Genomic DNA, 25,250 nt, shown 5'->3' with positions numbered 1-25,250 from the left:
CCAGAGGATGTACACTGGTACAGATAGGAACTGGAAACACAGGGAATCCAGGACGAATGATCCCTTCAGGACCAGTGGTGAAAGTGGCAATACTGGGAAGGTAAAGGGAGGGTGGGGTAGAAAGGGGGAACCTATTACAAGGATCTACATATAACCTCCTCCCTGGGGGGTTGATAACAAAAAAGTGGGTGAAGGGAGACACCAGACAGTGCAAGATATGACAAAATAATAATTTATAAATTATCAAGGGTTCATGAGGGAGGAGAAAATGAGGAGCTGATGCCAGGGACTTAGGTGGAGAGCAAATGTTTTGAGAATGATGAGGGCAGTGAATGTACAAATGTGCTTTACACAATTGATGTATGTATGGGTTGTGATAAGGGTTGTATGAGCCCCTAATACAACGATTAAAAAAAAGAATAGTGTCTGGAATCTTAAAGGCTTTTCTGAAAACATGCAGCCATCTAAGTGAGGTATCAACTAAATCCACACAGAACAGCACACATGCCTGTGTGACCCAAGGATTATAAATACTAAAATCCAAAACCACAAGAGGGAACTGTAGCAGAGCTTAAATTCTAAGCAACTGGTTTACTGAAGACTATATGGATGACAGTGAAAGCCCAAAATCCATTTGCAGGATACCCACGTGGATTAAGCCTTCAGTGAATCCTCTCTGACCATTGACCAGGGGTGTGAGTGGTTTTGCTAATCTGAGTGCATTGGAAAGTAGACTAATGCAGACATTGTCAGATTAAAATGTAACATATATCATTTGTTCTCCCTTTTGACCATTTTAAATTTTGTCCTCGGTTCTATTATTTTCCACGTTTTTATTGAAGTTTATCTATGTTTTATTTTGTTGTTGGTAACCCCCCTTTTTTGAGGGGGTATGTTTTGCTTTCTATGAAATCCAGGTAGGTCAAATCTATATAGACAGTAACTGGATTAGTAGCTTTTTCTGGTTATGGCAGGGGAAGTTGAGGTTAAATGGGGAACTAATGAGTACAAAAATGAAGAAAATGTTCTAAAATCGTGATGATAACTGCACAACTCTTTTTAATGTTTAAACCACCGACTTGTACAATATGTGAATTATATGTTCATAAAACTTGATATTTTTGAAAGATCATGAAGATTCAATGAGAGTTCCTGACACATACGGGCACTCAGCAGACAGAATGAAAAAGCCCTTTGGTTTCCAACAGATTTGAGTAGATAGCCAATGCAGCCAAAGAGCCTGGTGTAGCCTTGTCATTGTGTGGCATCATGACTGTTAGGATCACTCTAAGACACCATTATGCGGAAAATAGTTCAATCTCTTGACTCTTAATGGAGAGGTTGAAGGATTTAGCCTACCCAAAAACACCTTGGACGCAAGACTGGGTGAGGTAATTCTGAAAAATCAGCCGCTGAAAACCCTATGGAGCCCAGGTCTACTCATGGCGCACGTGGAGTTGATTCAACAGCAACTGGGTTTGTTTATTGGTGTGTTTTTTTTAAGCACTAAAAACGGTGCTGAGTAAAACACAGGGACTTAATGATACCATACTCAAGGAAGTTGAACTCTGTTTGAAGAGGGCAAAAAGTATTTTTTTAAAGTTGTTATTACAGTAAGAGGCAGAAAGAAAATCTTAAATCATCACATAAAGCCAGAGCTAAAATGAAGGCCTCATCTCTAAAAGGTACAAAGGGATGGTCAACTCCATGGAAACTAGAGATTCTGAAAACGGGACCAGCACACTGAGCATACCCCTCCGTGAAACCTCATTTTATGAAGTAAAGCCCTCAAGGAAGTCAGAGAAGGAGTAAAAGAAAATAACTGCTTTCATTATGACTCTGATAGTTAAGGTTTATTGTGCCAACCTGGCTGATGAACACATGTGAGATTAATTGAAGGGCGGAGAGATAAATGGCTCAGTGAGCCTCACCTTTCTAGTTCTCGGGTCTCTAGCTCTCTGATGGTCGGACCAGTTGCGGCTGTCTTAGCCAGTTCTCTGCCTCACCTGGCAAGGCTCACTTCCTGCAAGACATCCCTGAGAAGAAGCCACAAGGACCTACCCCATGCAGCCCTGGGTGCTGGAGCAGTCGTGGAGACCCCTGCCAGCGCTGAGATGCTTACACGATCACTGATTCGGCTTTCCTCCTGCAGTCAGCATCATTGCGTGTGTTTTGTGAGTTTGAGGAGGACTTTGTAGATTGATGTCGGACATATGGGCTAATGTCGGACTTATGGGCTTAGAATGAAATGGATTGGGATGCTTAATGTACAATTTCCCTTTATATAAAACTCTCTCTTATAAAATATGAGTGTTTATGCATTTTGTTTCTCTTGTCTACCTAGACTAACATAACAGCCAAAGAGATGAGTCTCAGGAAGAGAGAAAGTCCAGGCAGCCAGATCCTATTGAAATATCAACAAGAATGAGGGCTGAGAACAGCTATCCCACATGTCAATTATGAGGTCCCAGAAGACCCACCAAAAAAGCAGTAAAAAAAAAAAAAAAGGGAAAAACAAGTAAAACATTTTAATTTCAAAAATGCACTTTACAGAAAAATGCAATTATAAAAGACTAAATATAGTTATGTATGCCCTGGTGGCATGTACATAGGTTAAGCTGGGCTACAAATCAAAAAAGGTCAAGGGTTGAAATCCACTAGCCACTGTAAGAGAAAGATGTAGCAGTCTGCCTCTGCAAAGATTAGAGCACTGGAAATCCTAGGGGGCTGTTCTGTGTGTCCTGTAGGGTCTCAGTAAGTCAGAGGCAGTTCCACAGTAATGGCTTACATATGCATGTACACAAACACACACTTATACACATTAATCAATGAGTTTAAAGCAGATTCAAAATAGCATCAAAAGAAAATGAGTAAATAGGAAAGCAGAAGCAGTATTTGGTCTATGCTCTCACAAGTACTTTTCTAAAAGATACTTTATTAAGATTTTAAATCTAGAATATAAGAGCATGGAATTTTTTAATACTTTTTTTTAAAGGTAAGACATCATCATGCTAAATTTGGTAGGGGTGGTTCAGGAACATGGGATTTTAAGAAATCATAAATCTAACTTTCTTTGGTGGTCACAGACCTTAATCTTTCCCGACTCTTCATCGGACCTCTTAGCTACTTTCACCACCTTATTGGCACTTCTTCTTTCTAGGCTGTACTTCCGAGCCTCTCTCAGTAAGAAAGCATAATGTGTAGCTGCTCCTCCCCTTCTCACCCCACATTCTCTTTTCCACTCACACCAGAGGCAAGGGCACTAGCGAATTGTACAAGTGAACCAAGATATACAACCATTCCTCGCCCATGCCTTCAAAGAGGGTCATTTTAAAGCTGCAAAGAGATACCACTTTATACTTATTAGAATGGTTAAAATGGAAAAGATTGGAGAGGAGGTGAGCAACTGGAGGTCTTCACACACCTACTGTGGGAGGGCAAAACTGTTTAACCGTTTCTTACAAAGTTAACCACCTACTACCAGCCTAGCCATCTGCTCCTAGGTACTTATGCGAGAGGAATGAAAGCACATCCCAGAGGAAAATATCTGCATATTGTTAACAGCCCAATCAGGGAACAATCCAAATGTCCAACAGAGATAAACGAACCTTTTACATACCTACACAATGAAATTCTTCTCAGCACCGAAAGGGAACTTAAATTAATTATACAAAGTAGGAAAGGGGGGGCAGAGAAAAGGGAGTAGGGGGAGCACATATGTAAAATCCACTACAATCAACTGGATTCTGACTTAGAGCAAACTCTAGGACAGAGTAGAACTGTTCCTGAGGGTCTCTGAAGCTGTAAATCTTTATGAAAGAAGCAGACAGCCTCAGCTTTCTCCCCTGGAGCACCTGAGGGATATGGATTTGAACCACCAACCCTGTGATTAGCAGCCCAATGCTTAGTCCACAGCACTACCAGGGTTTTTATACTATACAAGGCGGCTTTAAAAATTCATAGAAAACGGACTTAAAATGATAATGGAATTTTCCCACAAACTCTTTGAAGCATCACTGTGTAATTATGTGTGTGTGTATGTGTATGTGTGATTTTACAAAATGAAAACTAACCTACATGACCCGAAAGCAGATCAGTGATTACCAAAGAGTGTGAGGACAAAGGGCACATAAGAACAGGGAGGTGGAGCAACTGGATCACAGAGGGGCATGAGGAAATGTTTTATGGCGATAGATATAGTATCTTGATTGTGGTGACTATTTCATAATATATGCCAAATTTATCTAAGTGCCCACACTGACTATGTGCAGTTTGTTTTTATGCACAGTTTGTTATGTGCCAAGCATACCTCAATAAAGTTGGTTTTAAAAAGAGCAATGGTGAGACAAGTAAGGAAACTTGACTATGGACTGTACACTGGAGGATAACCTATCGAGGTTAATTTTAGAAAAGAAGAAGGTGGCCAACTGGAACCCATCACACAGAGCTACCGTGGAGTGAAGATTTCTCTCACACCCAGGCTGGGACAGGCTACGATACAGTGAGAGCAACATCAGTCAGGAAGCCCCACTGCTATCCGATTTGAGAAGAATAAAAAATACGCTTGCCCTTTTCATCAGAGAATTCCTTCTTAAGCAGTATTTCCAAAGTACATGCCTTCCTGTACCCTTTCATGTCTAAATCTGTTTGTCGTGCATCATCCTTTGGGGATAAACAGTTCCAGTCTCTATGTAGGTACATGGACAAGGGCGGGGTCTACGGCTGTAATATAAAGACAGAGAGAGCTTGTCCGCCCATTGTCAGGATCCCACTTCTTTACTTCTGTGAGTTCTTCCTCAGCAGCCACTCAACCCCTAGGCTTTAGCATTAGGGGCTTCCTCCCCAAGAATTCCTTACTGCTTTCTGAGTCTCACTCTAGACAAACTCAAAACAAAACATTTTCCAAATTAGTTCCTACCTGAAAGTACCACATCAGACCTTCAAGAAGGTTGCCAGGAAAGTAGAAAAAGTGAGGATCCCTAATTGACCTCTCTTCTGAAATTGCTGGAGAATAAAATCCCTCAGGGTCTCCACCCATAGGCAAGAAAGAAACAGCAAGTGTAAATTTTTTAATGTATTTATGGGTATAAATTACCAGGCTGAGTGCCCATCTCTCTTCCCATCTGGTGCCAAAGTAATGGCTGGCACTTAGATTAAAAATAAAACATAAAATATGGTATTATAATTATCTTTCTAAAATTGAATTTTAAAATAATCAGGATAAATTAATCTCACTACGAACTCTAAAAAGCCAGATGTTTATTCTTCTTTGTATCTTTAAGACATTAAGAGACTAAATATTGCCCAAGTAATTTCACATAGAATTATTCAATATATTCTTCTTTAAAAAAAAATTCCCATTATCTCCTGAAAATCTCAAAGCAGTCTTCAATTTCTTATGATATTATCCTACATAAAGTATAGTGGAATGGCACCACTCACAAATTCATAAAAATGGATGATACTGTTTTACACAGTTTAAGACACAATACATTGATATTTTGCATGCATATACTATATATCATTCTATAAATAAAATATTCAAAATCGTGTATCCAGTTCTTCACTTAGGGCAATTATGTAAGATATTGACTATACATGATGTTTCTTTCTACACCAACCTAAAATCTCATCCCACTCACCATCGGACTGGACTGTTCTGTGAGCAGCAGCAGTTTTCCTACAGGACAGGTAGCAGAAATTAGGTACAAGTAATTCCAGATGTACGAGGGTAACTTTCAGGCCAGGGTAAAATGGCTCTAGAGCTCCCGTTCCTCTGGAATCAAGGGGAGGGGTTCTTGTGTGTCTCTCACCAGGGCTTCTGCAACCTGCAGCACTGGTCTCCTATGCAGCCCACGAGCCAGCTTGTTCTTGAGATTAATGCTTCCTAAGAGATTTCTGTAAGGTAGACCTAGGAAAAGGAATTTTTCACACACACAAAAAAAAGACGATGTCCTTCACGTCATATAATCAATACACAGGTTTTCAGCATCATGTCTACACCATTGTGATTATTAAACCTCTAAATCACCATACCTTGAAAATCTTTTCTTCTTTAGCTCTTACTTTGCCACTGAGTTTTATCCCGCATTTTATCAATATCCTATTATCCATGAACTAAAGTCATTTCACATGCCCGTCAGCTCAACCTGATTAAATAATCTCAAATACAAACACATGAGACTATCCACTATTACAGAACATTGCTCTGTTAGTTCCAGTTCATGCGATGAGGCAGGAAACAAAATGAGAAGCATAACTATTTAGAAAGCAGAAGACACAATTATATTATTTTGTGATTTATGCATATATATATATATGACCCATTGCCACCAAGTCTATTTCAACTCACAGGTGGGATTCCATAGGACATAGTAGAACAACCATATAGGGTAGCCAAATATATATGTGTCAGGTATACATATGTATATCTGAAATAGAAAATTTAGAAGTGCAGAAAAAAGCGATTCACGAGAAAAGCAACTAAAATGAAATAGGAAGTTCAGTTAACAAGCATTTCTACAGACCATCAATAATCAATGATAAAGCATTGTTCGACTGTAGTCATATACAGCAGAGCAGCAGGATGGGTCTTGCATCTTTATATAAAGAATTCACACTACATATATTTATGGGTCAAGAGCCAGTCATGTAAACAGAACAAGGGGATACCACATAGTTTAAAATAAGGAAAGGTGTTCATCAGGTTTGTATCCTCTCACCATACTTATTCATTCTGTATGCTAAGCAAGTAATCAGAGAAGTTGGATTACGTGAAGAAGAATGCAGCATGAGGATTAGAGGAAGGTTTATCAGCAACATGTGGCAGGCAGAGGACACAACCTTGCTTGCTGGAAGTGAGAAGGACGTGAAACACTTGCTAATGCAGATCGGGGATTGGAACCTTCAGTAGGAATTACAACTCAATGTAAGGAAAACCAGAATCCTTACAACTGGACCATTATGTAACCTCATGATAAAGAGAGAAAAGATGGAAGTCAAGGATTTTGTCTTGCTTGGATCCACAATAAAGCTCATCTACAAAAATCCACATAAAGCAGTAAAGAGATCAGAAGAGACATTGCATTGGGTAAAACTGCTGCACAAGACCTCTTTAAAATGTTGAAAAGCAAAAATACTACTTTGAGGAGTAAGGTGAGCCTGACCCAAGCCATGGTATTTTCAATCACCTCACATGCATGTGAAAGTAAGACATCGGAAAAAAAAATTACAATTGTTCAGCACTATAAACATAAAAAAATACAATTGGTTAATGTGTATGAAAAAATAATAATTATAATGAAAGTTAGACATTGAATAAGGATGACCAAAAAAGAATCAATGCGTTTGTATTTTTAATTAAATTATTTTTTATTTTAATAATTCATCTTCTTGGCGACTCGATACACTTGGACTGTGGTGCTGGTGAGGAATATGGAAGGTGCCATGGACTGCAAAAAGAACCAACGAATCTGCCTTAGAGGAAGCATAGCCAGAATGGTCCTGCAACGCAGGGAGGGCTGCACTCTCTCACGGACGTTGGATAGGTTACCAGGAGAGACCAGTGCCTGAAAAGGAGCATCATGTTGGTAAAGTAGAGGGGCAGCTTTAAAAAAAAAAAAAGAAGACCCTTGATAATATGGATTGGCCCAATGACAGCAGCAACAATGGGCTCAAACATAAAAACTGTAAGGATGGCACAGGACCAAGTAATATTTCGTTCTGTTGTGCATCGGGTTGCTATGAGGCACCTAATTCAATGGCACCTAACAACAACATATTCATTGGCACCTAATTCAATGGCACCTAACAACAACATATTCATTGGAAAGATCTGGGGGCCTTAGTCCCCTTCACATTGTGGGTTACCCACCCCCTTCAAAATGAGTACAAAGAAAGTATGACCTTCCTAGGAATCACCTTTTTATAGCATGGAGTAAATTTGAATATTTATAAATAAAGTAACAAAATTTATAATTTCTAAATAGTGAAGGAACAAAAAATCTACTAAATCTAGCCAACAAATGCATTATCTAAACACAGGAGCTAGAATAAAAGAGATGGCATGCCAGCAGAACTGCTGGAATATTCCTATATTCATCAGTAGATTTTGCTATATTAAGCGTACACACAAAGAATATAATACCCTTGTTGCTCTCCCAAACACTCAGGTCCCTCCTTATTATTATTTTCTCCAGAAAAGAAAAAGACATTTGAGTTAGAAAATTACTCACTGACAGTTTCTTAGGACTTGTTGAGGCCCTAAAATATATCAGGGTTCCCAGGAAAAACCATCCCTAAACAAATTCAAAACAAAATCATCTACCCTTTGGCTTTTGGGGCAAACGTTAGGGTAATGCACCTTACAGCAACATTTCCTGATGGGGCTACTGAAGTGCAGAACTAGGAATGCCCCAGGCCACCTCCTCTGAAGCCCTTCTCTGGGCCCCTTTCCACTTACATACCCATTCCAACTTCACCCTCTTCCTAACAAAACTCTAGTCTCATTTACCTGCCAAGGTGGTTACCTCATCCAGAGGACACTAGGCTCATGCTCAGACCTGGGGATGTGCAGGGTATATTAGGGTGGGCCATCGTTAATTATGGTGATGGTATTTCCATGGCCACGTACATCATTGGTTTAGGCTGGACGTGGGACACAATTATGGTGTAGAAGTAGAGATTACTTTTAGGTTATTTTCCTGTAGCTAAAAAGATAATACAAGACCAGAACAGTTGCTTTTGTGTGTGTTTCTGAACAGAGGTGTTCCAAAAAATGGTTGTATTCTCATCTCTTGCATACATGAGGAAAGAGCCAAAGAGATCTCTAACACTAAGTCAGTCTTCAAGTCAGTGAGCTGCTGAATCAAGCAATTCTAAAAGCATCCACTTCCAGGCCTTTTGTTATGTGGGATCATAAATGCCCCAAGATTTTAAGCTGCTTCCACTTGAAATTTCTATCACTTGCGACCAAAATCTTACAGATGATGCCCTATCTGGCTGTCCAGCTAGAACTTAGTACTTGACTTAGAACCATTGTCAGAGGACAATGGACATAAAAGACAATAATAACCAATCTGTACAAATGGAAAACATTTCATGTATGGCCAAACTAGTTCTTTACAGAGAGGAGCTACTAGTGATCATCTGGAAACTATTCTTTCTTTGGTAGAAATTTCGTTTCATCTCCTGTTTTGTTGAGATGAATATTTCCCACACAAGTCTGACGTATTTATTCAACACAGATCTAGGATGCTGTGGTTACAACAACTGCAAACTCAAACACACTGCCATCAAGTCGGTGGCAACCTACAACAACCCTATAGGAGAGGGTAAATATGCACCTGTGGATTTCCAAGACTGTAACTTTTTACGGGAATAGAAAAATCTCATCGTTCTCCCTCGCACAGAGGGTCCGGTGGTTTTGAACTGCTGACCTTGTGGTTAACAGCCTTCGACAATGAGTATGTCACTGGGGCTCCTTAGAAATCTTACTAGCTTAAAAATGGCAATAATCAATCCTAATTTATCTCTCTGTTGAGATATAATTCAAATCAAGGAATTCAGCCCATAGATAAAGGTGAATTTCCTAAGAGAAAAGATTATAGAGAAGAGATTCTCCAGGGACAATGTGAAAACTCCTTGATGAAAGTCTTTAAAAACACATAATTCATGTAGCTGTAAAGTCTTATGGCCTCTATGTGGATTATGGTGGGGCCCATGGTCTAAAGGTGAGGCAACCAAGCGGCACCCTGGTGAGGCTAAAGTGAGGCAGCCTACATTGAGTTGACCAGAACCAAACCAGATGAAGAGAAGATTCTTGAGCCTGTGAACTGGTGCATATTGCTGCTGACTTTATGAACAGCCTGTCCTGATTTGACTTTGCTTATGGATGTAGATTTCACAAGGTTCCAACTGGATTGAAGATTCTTCATGTCAAAGAACATGCGTCTCCTCAGAGCACTGGGTTGATATAAGTGGGCAGCATAGAAATTGGATGTCCAAAATTGGGAGGATAAAGGCGTGGCTTACAAACTTTCATAGGATTATGGTGTAGGTGTTACTTAACTGCAATTGTTAGGCATAGAATATTGTTGTGTTGTTCACTTATAGAATATCATGTTTAAATGAGGCTCTGACACATATCAAATTGTATGCATTTTAGTTTTATCCTGTTAGGTACAGATATGATTATGTTATTGTTTTGTTTAAAAATTACATATGGCTAAAATGTTGTATAAAAGTATTGGGTTGACAAGGGGTGATCTGTGGCAGTTACATAATCTCCTGTCAACTTGAGCGAAGGGGTGGAGTCTAGCCTGTCAATCATGTCATAGCCAATCATGCCTCTGTGTGGACATGGCTTTTTCCTGAGGATTCTGGGAACTCCTGTCTTCCTCCCTGGAGGGAGGACACACACACCCCTGTTTCACATTCCTGATGACAAACCAGATGTAGTTACACTGATGGAACCAGAGACCTGGAGCTGGAGGAACCACGTGAAGACCCATGCAAGCACTGAGATGCTTCCACCACTACTAGAAGCCCAAGACTCTTCACCCACTGTGATCTCCCTGCATTCAGCATCATTGCATTTGTGCATAAGTCTGAAGAGGAATTTAGAGACTGGTATCAGACATATGGGTTTATAGCAGACTTATGGACTTGATCTGGACTGGGATGGAATATTTTCTCAATATACAATTGCTGTTTTATATAAAAATCTTATACACATGAGTGACTATGAATTTGTTTCTCTAGTCAACCTGGACTAACACATCCACCATATACCCTACACACACCCTCCTGTATACTTTAAATTCTCTCCAAAAACTCACTGCCATTGAGTCGATACCTACTCATAGCAACCCTGTAGGAAAGAGTAGAACTTCCCTGTGAGTTTCTGAGACTGTGAATCTTTACAGGAGTAGAAAACCTTATCTTTCTCCCACAGATCTCTCCATTACTTATAGTATCTAATAAAAGAAGGTTTCAAAAAGTTCATAAGGAAATCCCATTATCTTTCCATTCCATTTTTCCAAAAACATTTGGAAGTCCCTGCTACCATATAAGTGCTATAATAGCTCTTTATACTCCCTCATAGCTTTGGGGGTGTTGTTTTGATCCAGGTGCAATCAAATACTGGTTTCAGAAATTTAAGATGGCCACACTGAGTCAAGCCAGCTAATTCACCCTGTGATAGTTTGGGTACTTTAGAGAAACAAATCCACAGAAACTCTTGTATAAGAGAGAGTTTTATATAAAAGTTAAGTGTACATCAAGAAAAAATCCCAACCCAGTGCTGCCCAAGCCCACAAGTCCAACATTAACCTATATGTCTGACACCAATCACAAAGTCCTCCTCTGTCTCACAAAAAACAAGCAATGATGTCGACTGCAGGAGAAAAGCTGAGTCTGTGAATGTGTAAGCATCTCAGCGCTTGCTGGCAGAGGTCTTCACACGGCTGCTCCAGCACCCAGGGCTGCATCAGCGTAGGTCCATGTGGCTTCTCCTTGGGGATGTCTTGCAAGAAGTGAACCTTGCCAGCTGAAGCAGAGAACTGGCTGAGGCAGCTGGTCCGCCCATCACAAAGCAAGAGACCCGAGAACTAGAAAGGCAAGGCTCACTGAGCCATTTATCCTTCCGCCCTTCAATTAACCCCACGTGTTTATCAGCCAGGTTGGCACAATAAACTTTAACTATATCACACCCCTATGTCTTTTCTCTTGCCACGTTTGTTCTGCCTCTTCTAGTATTCAATTCACTTCTCTATCCCTTTCCTCGGAAGGCTCCAGGATTATCATTTGTATATATTTCATTTGGCTTCTTGTGTCTTTGTTGAAAAGGGTTTCTATAGTAGCTTGTTTACCTAGTGCATCATCTTGTGGCAATCACCCTCATTCTGGTAAGATGGTTTCTCTGCTGGGCATGGTAATTTTGGTGGACAATTTTTAAAAATTTCTTTTGGAACTTTGTCATTCCATTGCCTTCTGATCCTCTGATAGGTTTGGTGTCAGTTTGCTAGGTCCAGGATGCTCAGTGGTTTCACAGCAAAGGCCTAGTAATACCTAATGATGTTATATAACACAACGTAATCAACTTGATAATGAGATCTCCTTGGCATTCTCTGAGCTTCTTAGTTTTGCAGGTTCATCTCCTTTATTAGATTGGGAGATATTCTGTATTTCTCCATATATATATTTTTTCTCTTTGTCTCTGACTTTACCCCCCCGGAATTCTCATTTTAATATATTAGATTTAATAGTGTTGCCCTATAATTCTGTTAAACTGTGCCCAGCCTTCTTGAGCATTTTTTCTTGTTGCTTTTTAGCATCAATACTTTTATCCATCTAGTCCTTCTATTTGCTGAATCTCCCTTCAGTCCTGATGAAATCTGTTGGTAAACCTGTCTATTGTGTTTCTTATTTCAACAGCCCCTTTCAGTTACGAGATCTCTTTTTTTAGATCCTCATATGGTTTTTAACATTCTTTTCTTTATTTCTTTAAGCTCTTTGTCTACGTTTTCCCTTGTTTTAAAATTACATTTAATGTCGCATTATCCTCCTCTGTTATCCCGCCTCCCCGCCAGCCGTTTGCTTATTCCTAGATGTACTCTCATTCCCTTCGTCATATTCACTTCGATGGGCCAATATTTCCTTATTTTTTGTGTATCCTTTGATTTTTGGGGGGTTGGGGCATTGGAATTTTTGAGAGCATTCGCTTTCTAAATTTCCTCTTGTATTTGGTATTTTTGCCGGCAATACTTTATACAAGAAACTCTTAAGTAGACAGCGCCTTAGGTTTTACTCATCATTATATCTCCCTCTTTCTGGTATAATAGATCCTGCTCCCTCCAGTTTTCCTTGGGATTCCGAAGTTCCAGATCTTCTTTATCAAGTTTCAATCCCTTCCAAACACACCAGACATATGCTATGTGCATTGTGTCCAGCAGTGGGCCTCACCACTCAGATGAGATATCACGTGCTTATGAGTTTGCTCACCAGTTATGCAGCTGCCCCTCTCTGATTATTATTTCCTTACCATCTCTGTTTCTCCAGTCATGTTATTAGTTGAAAGTCTCCATCTTACTCAGTGGGAGCCGCTTATATCTGGGCTGGCATTCAAGGGACGCACTTCCAGAATTTCCTGTTTCAAGAGGAGGGGCTGGCACTCCTTAGAAGGACCTCTGGAAAAAGCTGATTACAAGGATCTACATATAACCTTCTCTCTGGGGGACGGACAACAGAAAAGTGGGTGAAGGGAGATGTTGGACAGAGTAAGACATGACAAAATTATAATAATTTATAAATTATCAAGGGTTCATGGGGGAGAGGGGGCAAAGGGGGGGGGAGAATGAGGAGATGATACCAAGGGCTCAAGTAGAAAGCAAATATTTTAAAGCCTCACTGGTTTCAGAGCCCTGTTGGCCCTGTGATGATTGAAGCTGAGTCTTTTTGAGGAATTCCTATCAGTCCAAAAGCCAACAGTTACTGGTTGGAGAGGGGTAGTCACACTTCAGCCGGACCCCCAGGTAGGTCTGCCCTGTTGCAATCATAATCATGGTATGTTGCCTTTGGGTCTAGCCTCCGCTAAGATGCCTGTTCCCTAGCACACAGCAGCATCTTTCAATAATCATCAGTGCCCACTGTAAGGGAGGGCACACAGACCCAAGTGGATCGCAGGGAGGTTTGTTCTGTTGTTTTCAGAGGCCTGTGCTCTGGGCTCTGGGGAGGTGGGTAGACTATGAAACTGCAGGAGGGCTTTCTACTGCAAGTCACAGTAGGTTTGCTGCGTTTTGGTTGGGGTGGGGCTAGCTAGCACACCCAATCAGATCCCCACCCCACCCAGATCTGCCTTGTTTGTTTTAGAGCAGAAGTTTGAGGTTCTTTTTTAAAAATACAAGCAGGGGGTGTAGTGGTTAGGGAAACAGGCTATTTGGGGGGAAGTCACTTCCCAGTTCCTAGTAACCAGAGGCTCAAAGGCCTGTGGGAAGATTCAGAGAAGATTTTCCTACTGAATAAGATATGTTGATTCTTGCCTCTCTGCTTTCCTCTGCTTCCCAATTCAGAGTCCCTCAAAGCTGAGTAAGCTTCCTTTTATTTCTTGTTGTATTTGTGGGGGGAGATCAGAATGACGTTTGTTTATACCATCATCGTCCTACATGGCACGATTTAAATCAAGAAAAGTATCATTTTCTTTTTCGTAGTTACACTGTTGTAGCTACAGGTGCTATCTAGTCAATTTCATCCCCTAGCCAGCTCATCCAACGAAGTGCCTCATAAGAGTTCCTAGGTCATAAAATTTGGGGGAGCAGATTGCTAAATCTTTTGTCCCAAGATGCTTTTTTGGAGGGTTAAAATGATCAGCCTTTCAATTAGCAACTGAGTACTTAAGTGTTGTGCCACTAGTGCTCCTAAATGAAACGCTAGAACCTTCTGTTGTTTTTGGAAATGGTTAAAGGCCTTTGAAAAGTATAAGATATTTTTAGTAAATATTTACATAGATAAAAATCACAATGTCTGATATCCTTCGAATAAATTGAAGTCTGTGCTATAGAAAGCTGTGCTTAAAAGGTGAAGCTATCCTACCTTTCATCTGAAAAATGACTCTGTAAGACTTGATCACGTGATCTCTCTGGAGATAATAGTCCTTTTTTTAAAATGTCTTTCCGTTTGTTGAGAGCATGGTCCAATTAATGGAGCCTTGGTCACTTCCAACTTTTCTGGAATAAAGGAGACCTGTTGGCACTGTAGGGTGAGCATTAATTAGACTGCTAATCTCAAGAGTGGTAGTTCAAAGCCATCAGTTGATCTGAGGGAGAAAGAGGTTCTCTGCTTCTGTAAAGATTTACAGCTTTGGAAACCCTGTATCGGGTGGCTATTAGTTGGAACTGACTCAATGGCAGCTTTGTTTTAGTAGTTTTGTCTTACAGAAGGTCACTATGACATAACAGTCAACTGGATGCCTGTTGGAATTCAGTAGTTCAGTAATTGTTAAGAATGAGGATTACCTAGAAGAAATACAATGTCCTGTCTGTTACTTGGCATAGGTTCTTGAAAGTAAGTTCAAGGAAACTGCCTCTGATCGTGCATGGATGTACAAAATACAGTAAAATCAGGTAGGTAATACTTTTTAATAATTTGTGCAAAAGAAATGCCCTCTCCCCAAGTTAGACATCTGTGAGTCTACAATCACTCGGAAAGAACGCCTTTTTCATTTTTACATAAAATTTAAAGGCACCAAAACACTATGGGGTGTTTTTTGAGGCCCACAGTTTTGACCATGCCATCCATCATTACTGCTCTTCTTGTTCTGCTTGTAACTGTGTGCGCAGTTGACAGATGATCTAACTACATGCCTTATCTGCTAAACCAAAGAGCATTGCACAGCATGCTAGAAAACCTTGAGAAATGAACACTTACTCTGAATTTGCTTTTCAACATTCATATCCCAGGTTTTGGTCATTGCAAATGTGAGTAGGATTTAATGCCTTATAACAGTCAATCTTAACGATTTCCTAGTGTTTTTAGCAGGACAGTATGCACTCAACACTACTCTTAGGCAGTAAAGTTTTTAAATACAAAAATACCACTTTAAAAATACTCTTAGTTTTGGAATGGCCATAGGACAGAAGCAGTCATTTTCTGATAAATATATACCATTACAAATATCTTAACAAGTGCTTTCATTTCTCATTTTGATTAAGCAAATTAATTTCCAGTTAAATTAGCCACTAAATAGTTTCTGGACAACTAAATTTCTTACTGTGCCACACTTAGAAGTTTATGGAAATTCTGACATAGTAGGACTGTTGATCCAACTGTTTTCCTTTTTGTCCTCTAGAATGATGCAGTGAATTTGCTTTGACAACTGTTTTGCACAGGTACATAATAATTATGATAATTCCACAGTTTGAGTTTAAGAAGATTTACTTTTCCTTTAACACTCAAATGATGTTCTTTAGAAAGAAGATAGATATCTTTTCTTTTCAGATACGCCTGGCAGAGATCTTGAATTGCCATCTAATCCAAATAACATCCAGAGAACACAAATGCACACTTGTGGCTATCAAAGAGAAAAGAGGCACCACCATGCCCAGAGACTTCCACCACACCCACACTTCTCCCAACCCCTGATACTTGGGTGAAGACCACTATTCGCTCTTGTCCCACCTGATCATCAACAGACAACAACAGCCAGACTTGCCTTCAACTGTGCTACATGAACTGAGCACACACTCACGTTCTCTATCACACCCACAGAGGACATGCCAACATATAATCATAAGTTAAATACAACAACATGACACCATATCAGAGGCAACAGACTATTTCAGTTGACATGAAGAAATAACACAGAGTGGTTCAAATATGTGACCGACCAAAATACAGAACCAGCCTGCTTTTGTACAACCAAACACATCATGGGACTGGTTCCTCAGTTTCAAGGTTTAGATTTGTGGTTTCATGAGACATAGCCCAGTTAACTGGCTTAATAACATGTTTAGTGCTTCTGTTCTACCTCCTAGTTAACTGAACAGTGCCTGGGGTCTTAAAAGCTTACAAGTGCCATGCAAGACACAATTGGTCTCTATTCACCTGAAACAACATAGGAAGAAGGACAGTTAGGAAGAAGAGGAGGATATGGAATGTGCAGCTGATTGCCTCCATGAGCAACTGTCTGCTTTACCATGAGACCAGAGATCTGGATGGTGCCCAACTTACCGAAACCGAATAGTAATCATCACCTTTTCATCTGAATAAATCAGATGATAAGTTTTTTCATTATTTTAAAATGTGTTCATTTAGATAAGACATGACAGAAATAAGGTTTTACAAGAGCTAAGTTGTAATTGGTCAACCAACATTTCATGAATCCCTAAAAAAACTAAATATAAGTGAAAGAGGAGACAAATCTATAGTCAAACTCGCAAGAATTTGCTCCTTCATCCAACTCTGTCCTATTGATAGTGCCACGTTGGAAATCCTGACATCAGTCTTACTACCTTGACTCCATCTTTCCTACTTTCAGGAATGGGTCACACTGCTGGGTTTCACCCAAGTTTCATTTGACACCCACTGCCTGACCCGTCTAGTCTTGAACAAATCAATCCTCTATATAAGGCAGAAGAACAGAAATACTAAAGCATAAATCTCTTGACATTCTACCACACAGAATTATCTATAGAACGAAGCCCAGGCTCCTTTTGCCTGGCTTTCAAGATCAGTGCTGACAACTATTCAAGCTGCACATGCCATTCTCCTCACCTGTGTATTCCCTAAACAGCAGGCTAAGGGCACACAACTCGGGGTCCCAGCACACTACTGTCCATTATAAGCATGTCACAATTTGTGACCAACAATGGCTCAATTACCAAAACTTGTGACTTATTCATTTTATCTTTAAAAAAATGTTTATTTTATTTATTAAATAATAACAAATTATTTATTTTTAAAAGTAAACAAAGGATACAAGCTCATCCTTAAACACCATCTTCTCGCCTGCATCAGAAATAAGAATGGACTCTCCTCGTTCCCTATCAGGTAGGAGAAATGTGCAGAGCCCTCTCCCCTTCCCCTATGAATTAAAATCCGTTTTGTGGTTAGGTACCATTGAGTCAGTTCCAACTGACAGCAACCCTGTCCACAACAGAACAAAGCATTGCCCAGTCCTACACCATCCTCACAATTGTTTCTGGAATGCTTGAGTCCATTGTCGTAGCCACTGTGTCAATTCACCTTGTTGAAGGCCTTCCAATTTCTCACTGCCTCCCTAACTTTACCAAGCACAATGTTCTTTTCCAGAGACTAGTCTCTCCTGACAACATGTCCAAAGTCTTGCCATTCTTCCCTCTAAAGAGCACTCTCGCTGTATTTCTTCCAAGAGAGATGTGCTGGGTCTTTGGGCAGTCCATGATGCTTTCCATATTCTTCACCAGCGCCATAATTCAAATCCAGCAAGTCTTCTTCAGTCCTCCTTATTCGAGATCCAACTTTCACAGGCAACTGAAACTATTGTGGCTTAGGTCAAGCACATCTTAGTCCTCTAAATCACCTCCCTGCTTTTCCACACTTTCAAAAGTCTTGTGTAGCATATTTTCCCAATGCAATGTGTCTTTGGATCTCAACTGCTGCTTCCATGAGCATCATTGTGGATCCAAGCAAGACAAAATCCTTGACAACTTCAATCTTTTCTCTGTGTATCATGATGATATCTGTCCAGTTGTGGGGACTTCGGTCTGCTTTACATTGAGCTGTTATCCATACTGAAGACTGCAATCCCCGATCTTCATAAGCAAGTATTTCAAGCCCTCCTCACTTTCGGCAAGCAAGGTTGTGTCATTTGCATACCACAGGTTGTTAATAAACTGTCCTCCTGTCCTGGTGCCACATTCTTCTTCATGTGATCCAGCTTCTCTGATGATTTTCTCAGCGTACAGATTGAATAAATTGCCCTCTTCCCCCTCCCACATCTTCCCACTCTCCTCCACCTTTTCTGGCGAGAAGGAGCAGCTTGCTCCCTGCGGTCCTGAGAGCACACTGCACAGGGGACATTGCTCCATCCATGCCTGGAGCCACTCCTGGCTTCTCGTGTCCTCCTCGCCTCTTTTCCTTGGTGCTCTTTTTCTCAGTGGGGGATGAGTAAGAGAGCAGCCATGGGCTCTTGGGGGCCTTTAACTTGTTTTTGTTGTTCTTGTTGTTGTTTATAGAAATACTAAACACTGAATTCCAGAAAACCAAAAATACCACCTTCCCACCACTAAGGAGCATATATTTTGCCCCATACCTTTTTCTTTTTCTTTCTCTTGTTAAAGCCTTTAAAAGCAAATACATTTTTATATAAAGTTTTGAAAGCGTGTAAGAAAAAGGAAAAATGGAATTGCTGCTCAAGCACAAGGAAGTACCCATACATTTAAGCTCACCATGGAGGTGTGCTTGACAGAAGAACTGATCTATCACAAGAGCCCAGGAGAAAGAGATACTCCAAAAAAGTGTTCTTACCTATAAGGGGAGCAAGCAGCTGCCTCACTTTATACTATGGCTAGTGATGAAATCGTGAAAGCCACATTTCAGCGCATAAGAAACGAAAGCAGGTGGAGGAGGACTCTAGAGGCAACCAGTGATGCCAAAACCCAAAAGCTCATAGCCATCAAGTTGATTTCAAGTCGTAGCGATCCTGTGGATCAGTGTAGAACTGCCCCTGCAGGTTTCTGAGGTGGGATCTCTTTACCGAAGTAGAAAGTCTACTTGGAGGGGCTGACCTTGCCATTATCAGCCCAGCATATAACCGCTGTGCCACCAGGGCTCCTAACCAGAGACTAGAGAAGGAATATTTAGAATCATTTGGTTCCCTCAAAATAGAGGCAGCTTCATAGTAGGTTTGAGGCCAAGAATTTCATTTTATTGATTTTCCACTGACAGTGCTCATATGAAGTTTCTTTTTAAAATAAATATAGTAAAAGCTGAACCTATGTAAAGGGGAAATCTATCAGAGAAGGAAAACTCAAATATTCTCTAAAAAGAGCAATTAAAAAGTGTACCCTGTCAGACTGCTAAGACCCAGGAAAAGAAGGCAGTTCTGTTGACTTCTAGCTCTCCTGGGTTGTACCGGATACCCACTTGTCACTGACACACTTACCGCAGGTTCCAAAACCGGGTCCTCCGGCAAAAATCTGTGTTATTAGCAAATGGAGGAAGAATGAAGGATGGCTATATCATTATCTTGCCAAATTACACTCAAACGTAACTCCCAAGCCACTGAGAACCAGGGCTCGCCAACATAACTTTACCATCACAGCCAGCCTTACAGTTGCATTGCACCATGGAGTCTCTCACTTCCACACTGCTCTTAAAGCACAACACAATCAGATAGCAGATGTTTTTAGTATTGTTATAAATGCAAAACATCAGATAGCCAGATAGTTAATGAGCTGGTGTATGCACCTATTTCGTGAAAAAAATAAACTAATCTCAAAAGCAATATAAGTAATATCAAAATAGAGAAGGTACTTGGATATGGGGCGGGAGGTGGGAATAACACTAATATTGGAGAACGCTTACTCTGAACAAATGGAGCTACCTGCCTTTTCCAATGATGCCTGCACCTTCCTTCCTCTTACAATTTTCACACTTTTCTCCCTCTTGGAATGTCATCTTCCCCTCCCTCTTGCTGAAATTTGCTGGCATAGAATCAAATTTCAATTCTTCCACAAAAATCATCCGAGACTCCCCGGAGCTCCCTTTGTCAGGCCACCATAGTCTCATCAGTAGTCCAAGGGCATCTTGAAGCTCTGCTATTTTTTAAAAAGTCATCACTCCAACTAGACAGAATGCTCCCTGAGGGCAGAGAAGGTACTGATTCATCTCTGGGCAGCATACTGCATAACTATATCTATGACAGACTATATATAAAATGTTGGCTTCACTGAACTGAATTTCTAAGAAAACTGTATAAAGGATGAACAAGGTCAGCAGTCAGGATCCTACCCTCACATACAAAGAGGTGCCTACGCACAGAACAAAAAAGAAAAGAGGGGAAAGAAAAAAAAACACGCCTTTTTTTTACAGAAATTTTAATGTGTCATTTTAAACTAAAATCATCTGAAATTTTTTTCTTAAATCATAAGGCATTTGTCACCCTAAGCCCAAAGGCCTCTCATACATCAGCAATGTTAAAGTCCAACATCTACTAACAGCAGCTGTAACGTCTGGAAAGCAGATCACTCATGACGGGAAAGTGCCTCTCATGACTGATTCAGAACTATATCTTATTTCAGGAAGAATCTAATAAAATTTGCATATAGACATACACCATCAGACAAAATGATACATATAAAAAGGTGAAAGAGAAAAAAGGGACCCAGGGAAACTGAATGTAGAAGAAAGATAAGCTGTCCTTAGCGTGAGATTCACATACCAAATGAATGTGTTCTGTCAAAGTCTGCACATTTGCTGGAGGTAGGTCGGAGATTTGGTTCAAACACTGCTAGCAGCCAACAAACACTGAGTGACCCAATCAATTACATGATTTGGTGTCCTTAAGACAAAAACCAGAAGCTATCAGAGAACTATTTCTCCCATGGTCTTCATAAAGAGGGCACCACATAATGTAACAAAAGCCTCGACAACATCCTTGTAGTGGATTTGTCAAAGAGCTTTAGAAGACTATTCTTCATAACAATTTTTGTTAGCCAGGTCAGTCTCTCTCATAAGACTAAAACCTAAGAACAAGAGTCATATCTTAATATCCTTAGAAGGCAATGTATCCAGGTAAGCATGCAAACTTCTTTGTCCAAGGATTTAATATAAAGATCACCAAAGGACGAATGGATCACACAGAAAACCACAGCCTCCGTGACCGAGAAACCATAAGAACTAAATGGTACCCGGCCACTAATACCCACCACACGGATCAGGACTACAACAGAACGTCCTAACAGACGCGTAGAACAAAATGCAAAACTGCCACCTGAAATGTAGATCTTTTACCGTGAAGGGGTACAATCAATTTACCCATTCTAAATCAGAGGAAGAAAGACATTTTTTTATTTAGAAGATAGACCTGCGAGGAGGCCACAGCAATGCAAAACAGACTGTCTTTGTGGTGTCCTGTTTGAAATCAGAATCCATAGAAAATATATACTTTTGACATTGGAATGTATACTTTGGGGAGCCACATAGAGATGTCTTACCTTAACTCAGGTTTCAGAGTCATGAAGGAAAACCATTGCTGACCCTGGGCAAGCACACAGGGCAATAAGGGTCCTCATGTCTTAGCCAGTCTCAGGATGTCATTGTTGACTCACTAGTTAGAAGGGCCGAACTTTTCATCACTAACAGTCGGGTAAAGTCAGACTCAGCATTATCTGACATCTGCATCCAACCTATCTGCCTTTGAGCGATGTAGCAAGTTATAAAAATTCCATAGAGACTGCATTAAGTGAAGTACCTTAGACTAACTGTATTTTGTAAGGGGGATCATTCTAAATACATTAAGTAAAATAACTGGAGTTACAAATATCATAAAATTGACCAGACTGATGGAGACTGGTGGAACCCCAGAGACTGTGGCCCTTAGATACCCTTCAAGCCTGGAACTGAGCCCCTCCCTGTGAATCAATGTTCAGTCAAACAGGCAAGCCCACAAAATGAGTACCAGCACCAGGAAGGAAAGCACTCCTCTCCTAACTCACTGCCTCTAATCTATTCCAATTCATGACGCCCCTCTAGGACAGAGAGCCCTGGTTACCGGCTGGGCTGAGATGGCATGGCACCAATTTGAAACCACTAAGCAGCTCCCTGGGAAAAAGACTGAGCTTTCTACTCCCGCAAACAATTACAGTCTCAGAAACCCACATGGGGCTGACTCGATGGCAGTGAGTCTCTTGGACAGAGTAGACCTGCCCCTGTGGGTTCCTGAGGCTGTCACTCTGCACAGGAGAGTGCTGTAATGTGCTCCTCAATCAACTGTATGGGACGAAAAGGATGACATTTGCCCCCAAAACAAAGCACAGAAGGCAAGAATGAACAGGAGAGGAGGATAAATGGAGAGACAAGAACCCCAGAGAGGAAGTGGGAAGAGAATGCAGTCATAAAACAAAAAGTGTATAAATTGTTGAGTGGAAAACGAACTGGCTCTGTAAACTTTCATCCAAGCTACTGTAAGAGAAAGCAATAAAGATTGCCAAGCCAGCCGTGTACTTTTAGGAAGGTCACAATTTCTCTAGATATCAGCGAGCATCTCAACTGAACAAGAGAATGAAATGGATGCACAAGGTGGATCGGGCCCTTCTAGATCTAAAAAGCCTTATGACTATAGATGGTCCTTGGTTTGGGATGGCCCATCTTATTAGCATGAATAATTATGAATAAAATTAAAGTCTCCGTTTATCTTCTGTAGCACCAGAGAGTTCAGAAAAAAAGCTGCTGCATCTCTGAAAGTGACAGTCCTCTACACCAAAATCAAACCCTGGCACTCTCAGCTGGTGACTGTTAAAGAAGCCATCAACAACAAATACTCAAGCATTAGATGGTGCGATTTTCTTCAAGAGTCTATCAAAATAAGCAAGAGAGAAATGGCTTCATATCACTTGCTATTTCACTCTCAACAGCAAGTCACTTGTTTTCTTTGTTCTGGTTTTGGTTTTTGTTTTGTTTGTAGCACTCCCCTTATTTTTCTGTAACACAAAGGCAAAATGAATGAACTAGCTTCACCTGTAAGCCTACAATAATTCTATTTTTAAGGGCATTGATAATGTTAATTATTTTGCAAACAATAGGCTTTTTTATATAAGGCACAATGAAGACCATGCCATAGTTCGATTAACAATGATCATCACTTTTTTATTGGTTTTGCTTTGTTTTTGAAGGTCATGAAAAGCCATGTACGTATAAATTACTTTTAATGAAATAAAAACATCTCTCGTGTCTCTTTTCTGGACGTGTACTGGAAATTTTTCAGACTGAAACCTTTTGGGCTCTGTCACTTCCACATTTTAGAATAGAAACTTTACACAGAAATTTTTTAACCATTATTCACTTAACACACACAGGCTCAAAGCCTCAGTCAACCACAGCCTCAAAGTTTCACAGCATGAATATAACATCCACACCTTTAAATTAAAAATAAGTATGCTCTCTAAGACTACAAGTAGTGTCATGCCATCAAATTTAACATTAAAATTACGTATGCTCACTAAACAATTCACAACAATCTAGGCAAATAAAATGAAAATACAAACCTTCTGACTCAAGCCAAAACAACAAAAATATTTTTTGAACAAATCAGTCCCTATCATTCAGGAATCTTTCAGCCAAATGTGCAGCATTTCTGCTAGAAATTAACTTATTTTTTATATCTGCCAACTTGTCACGTGCAGGAAGACCCCACACTACAAACAGTGGGCAAAATTAGAGAATAGAAACTTTTTCAGAAGACATAAAAAGGGGGCTGGATGAGCTAGGTCTATGGAAAAGAGCAGAAACGGGTTTCAGTTCTCCTGAATAAGCTCTCGGAGTCAGCTTCGCCATGCGTGCCCACATTGGCTCTACAGGGCAGGACATCTTTGAGCATGATTAGCAGACTGGAGGTCGAGGGGTTTTATATAGGAAGGAATATTTAGAAAATAACCAGCTGAGAGCTTTTGCAATGTTGACACAAAGCAAAAGCAAACAAACAAAAAACAAGCAAAAAGCTTGAGAGCTAAGGTCATCCCCTGCAGTCCACCCAGAGACCAGCAAGGGCCCAGTAGGCAGTTGGGGGAGGGGCTGTTTCTATGGGAGCAAGAGAGAGCAGGATTGATGGGGTGGGATTGGGGAAAGGTGGGTGATGTAAAGTAAAAAAGTATGCTTCCCCCTCCCCCGAAGTATGCAGCAATAAAACTGTTACAAACTGCCCGATTAAAAAGGATGGGGCGGCCTGGTGCTCTTCGGTATGCTAGGGGAGCCACATTTCCCACTCATCCGTCTGGGCCCGGTATCCTAGGACCGGAGCCACCCCTTGGTGCCCAGTCCTCCAGGAAAATCTGAACCCAGCGTGCAGTCTGTGTGCTGCAGAAAATGTGGGAAAGGGACCAAAACAGGCCTCTAGCCCCCTCTCCTGCTCGCAGTGGAATCCCAAACAAAGGAGTGCAGAATCGGAAAACCGTCTGGACACCCACACCAGCCAAGGCACAGGGGTGAGTTCTGGGCACCGCTTCCTATGCAGGCACTGCCACCTCTGCAAAACCGTGGGCACCTCGGTCCGGCGCCACAAATCAGGTGTAAGACTGTGGCCTGCAAGGCGCTCCTGTCAAAGGTCCGGTTGCACTTCTTCAAAGTTGATGGAGTTGGGAAGAAGCGCACTGGTGCCCCTCAGGGTTCTCCCCAAAGTGAAGTCCACAGAAGGGAGTCCCACCTTCTGACACCCTCGCTGACTTCGTCTCATTTCCTAATGCAGCAGCAAAGCTTCCTTCTTGGTGCCCAGCTCAGCCTCAAACCCTAAACACGAAGATCCCAGGCCAACGTTCAGTGACGGTACCATTAATTCTCCAGGTTAATTCCCCCGCATAAACAGCACGGTCATTTGCAGGGTTCTGCCCTTGGGCACCTCATCAACTAAGAGGCATGAAAGAGGCTATAGATGACTCCCCCCCCGCTGACCTACTCCGGGCAAATTGGACCTTCAGACACAGAGATCTGGGCTTAACAGTGTTTTTGGCAACTTGAGCCACATTTGAAACCAGTGGCTTTGTCCAGCGCAGCACCTGGCC

The sequence above is a fragment of the Echinops telfairi genome, unplaced genomic scaffold (assembly GCF_000313985.2).
Source record: "Echinops telfairi isolate 266 unplaced genomic scaffold, ASM31398v2 ScPeMD7_7420;HRSCAF=8458, whole genome shotgun sequence".
In the NCBI taxonomy this organism is placed as follows: domain Eukaryota; kingdom Metazoa; phylum Chordata; class Mammalia; order Afrosoricida; family Tenrecidae; genus Echinops; species Echinops telfairi.
Note: the sequence above shows the minus strand (reverse complement) of the source record.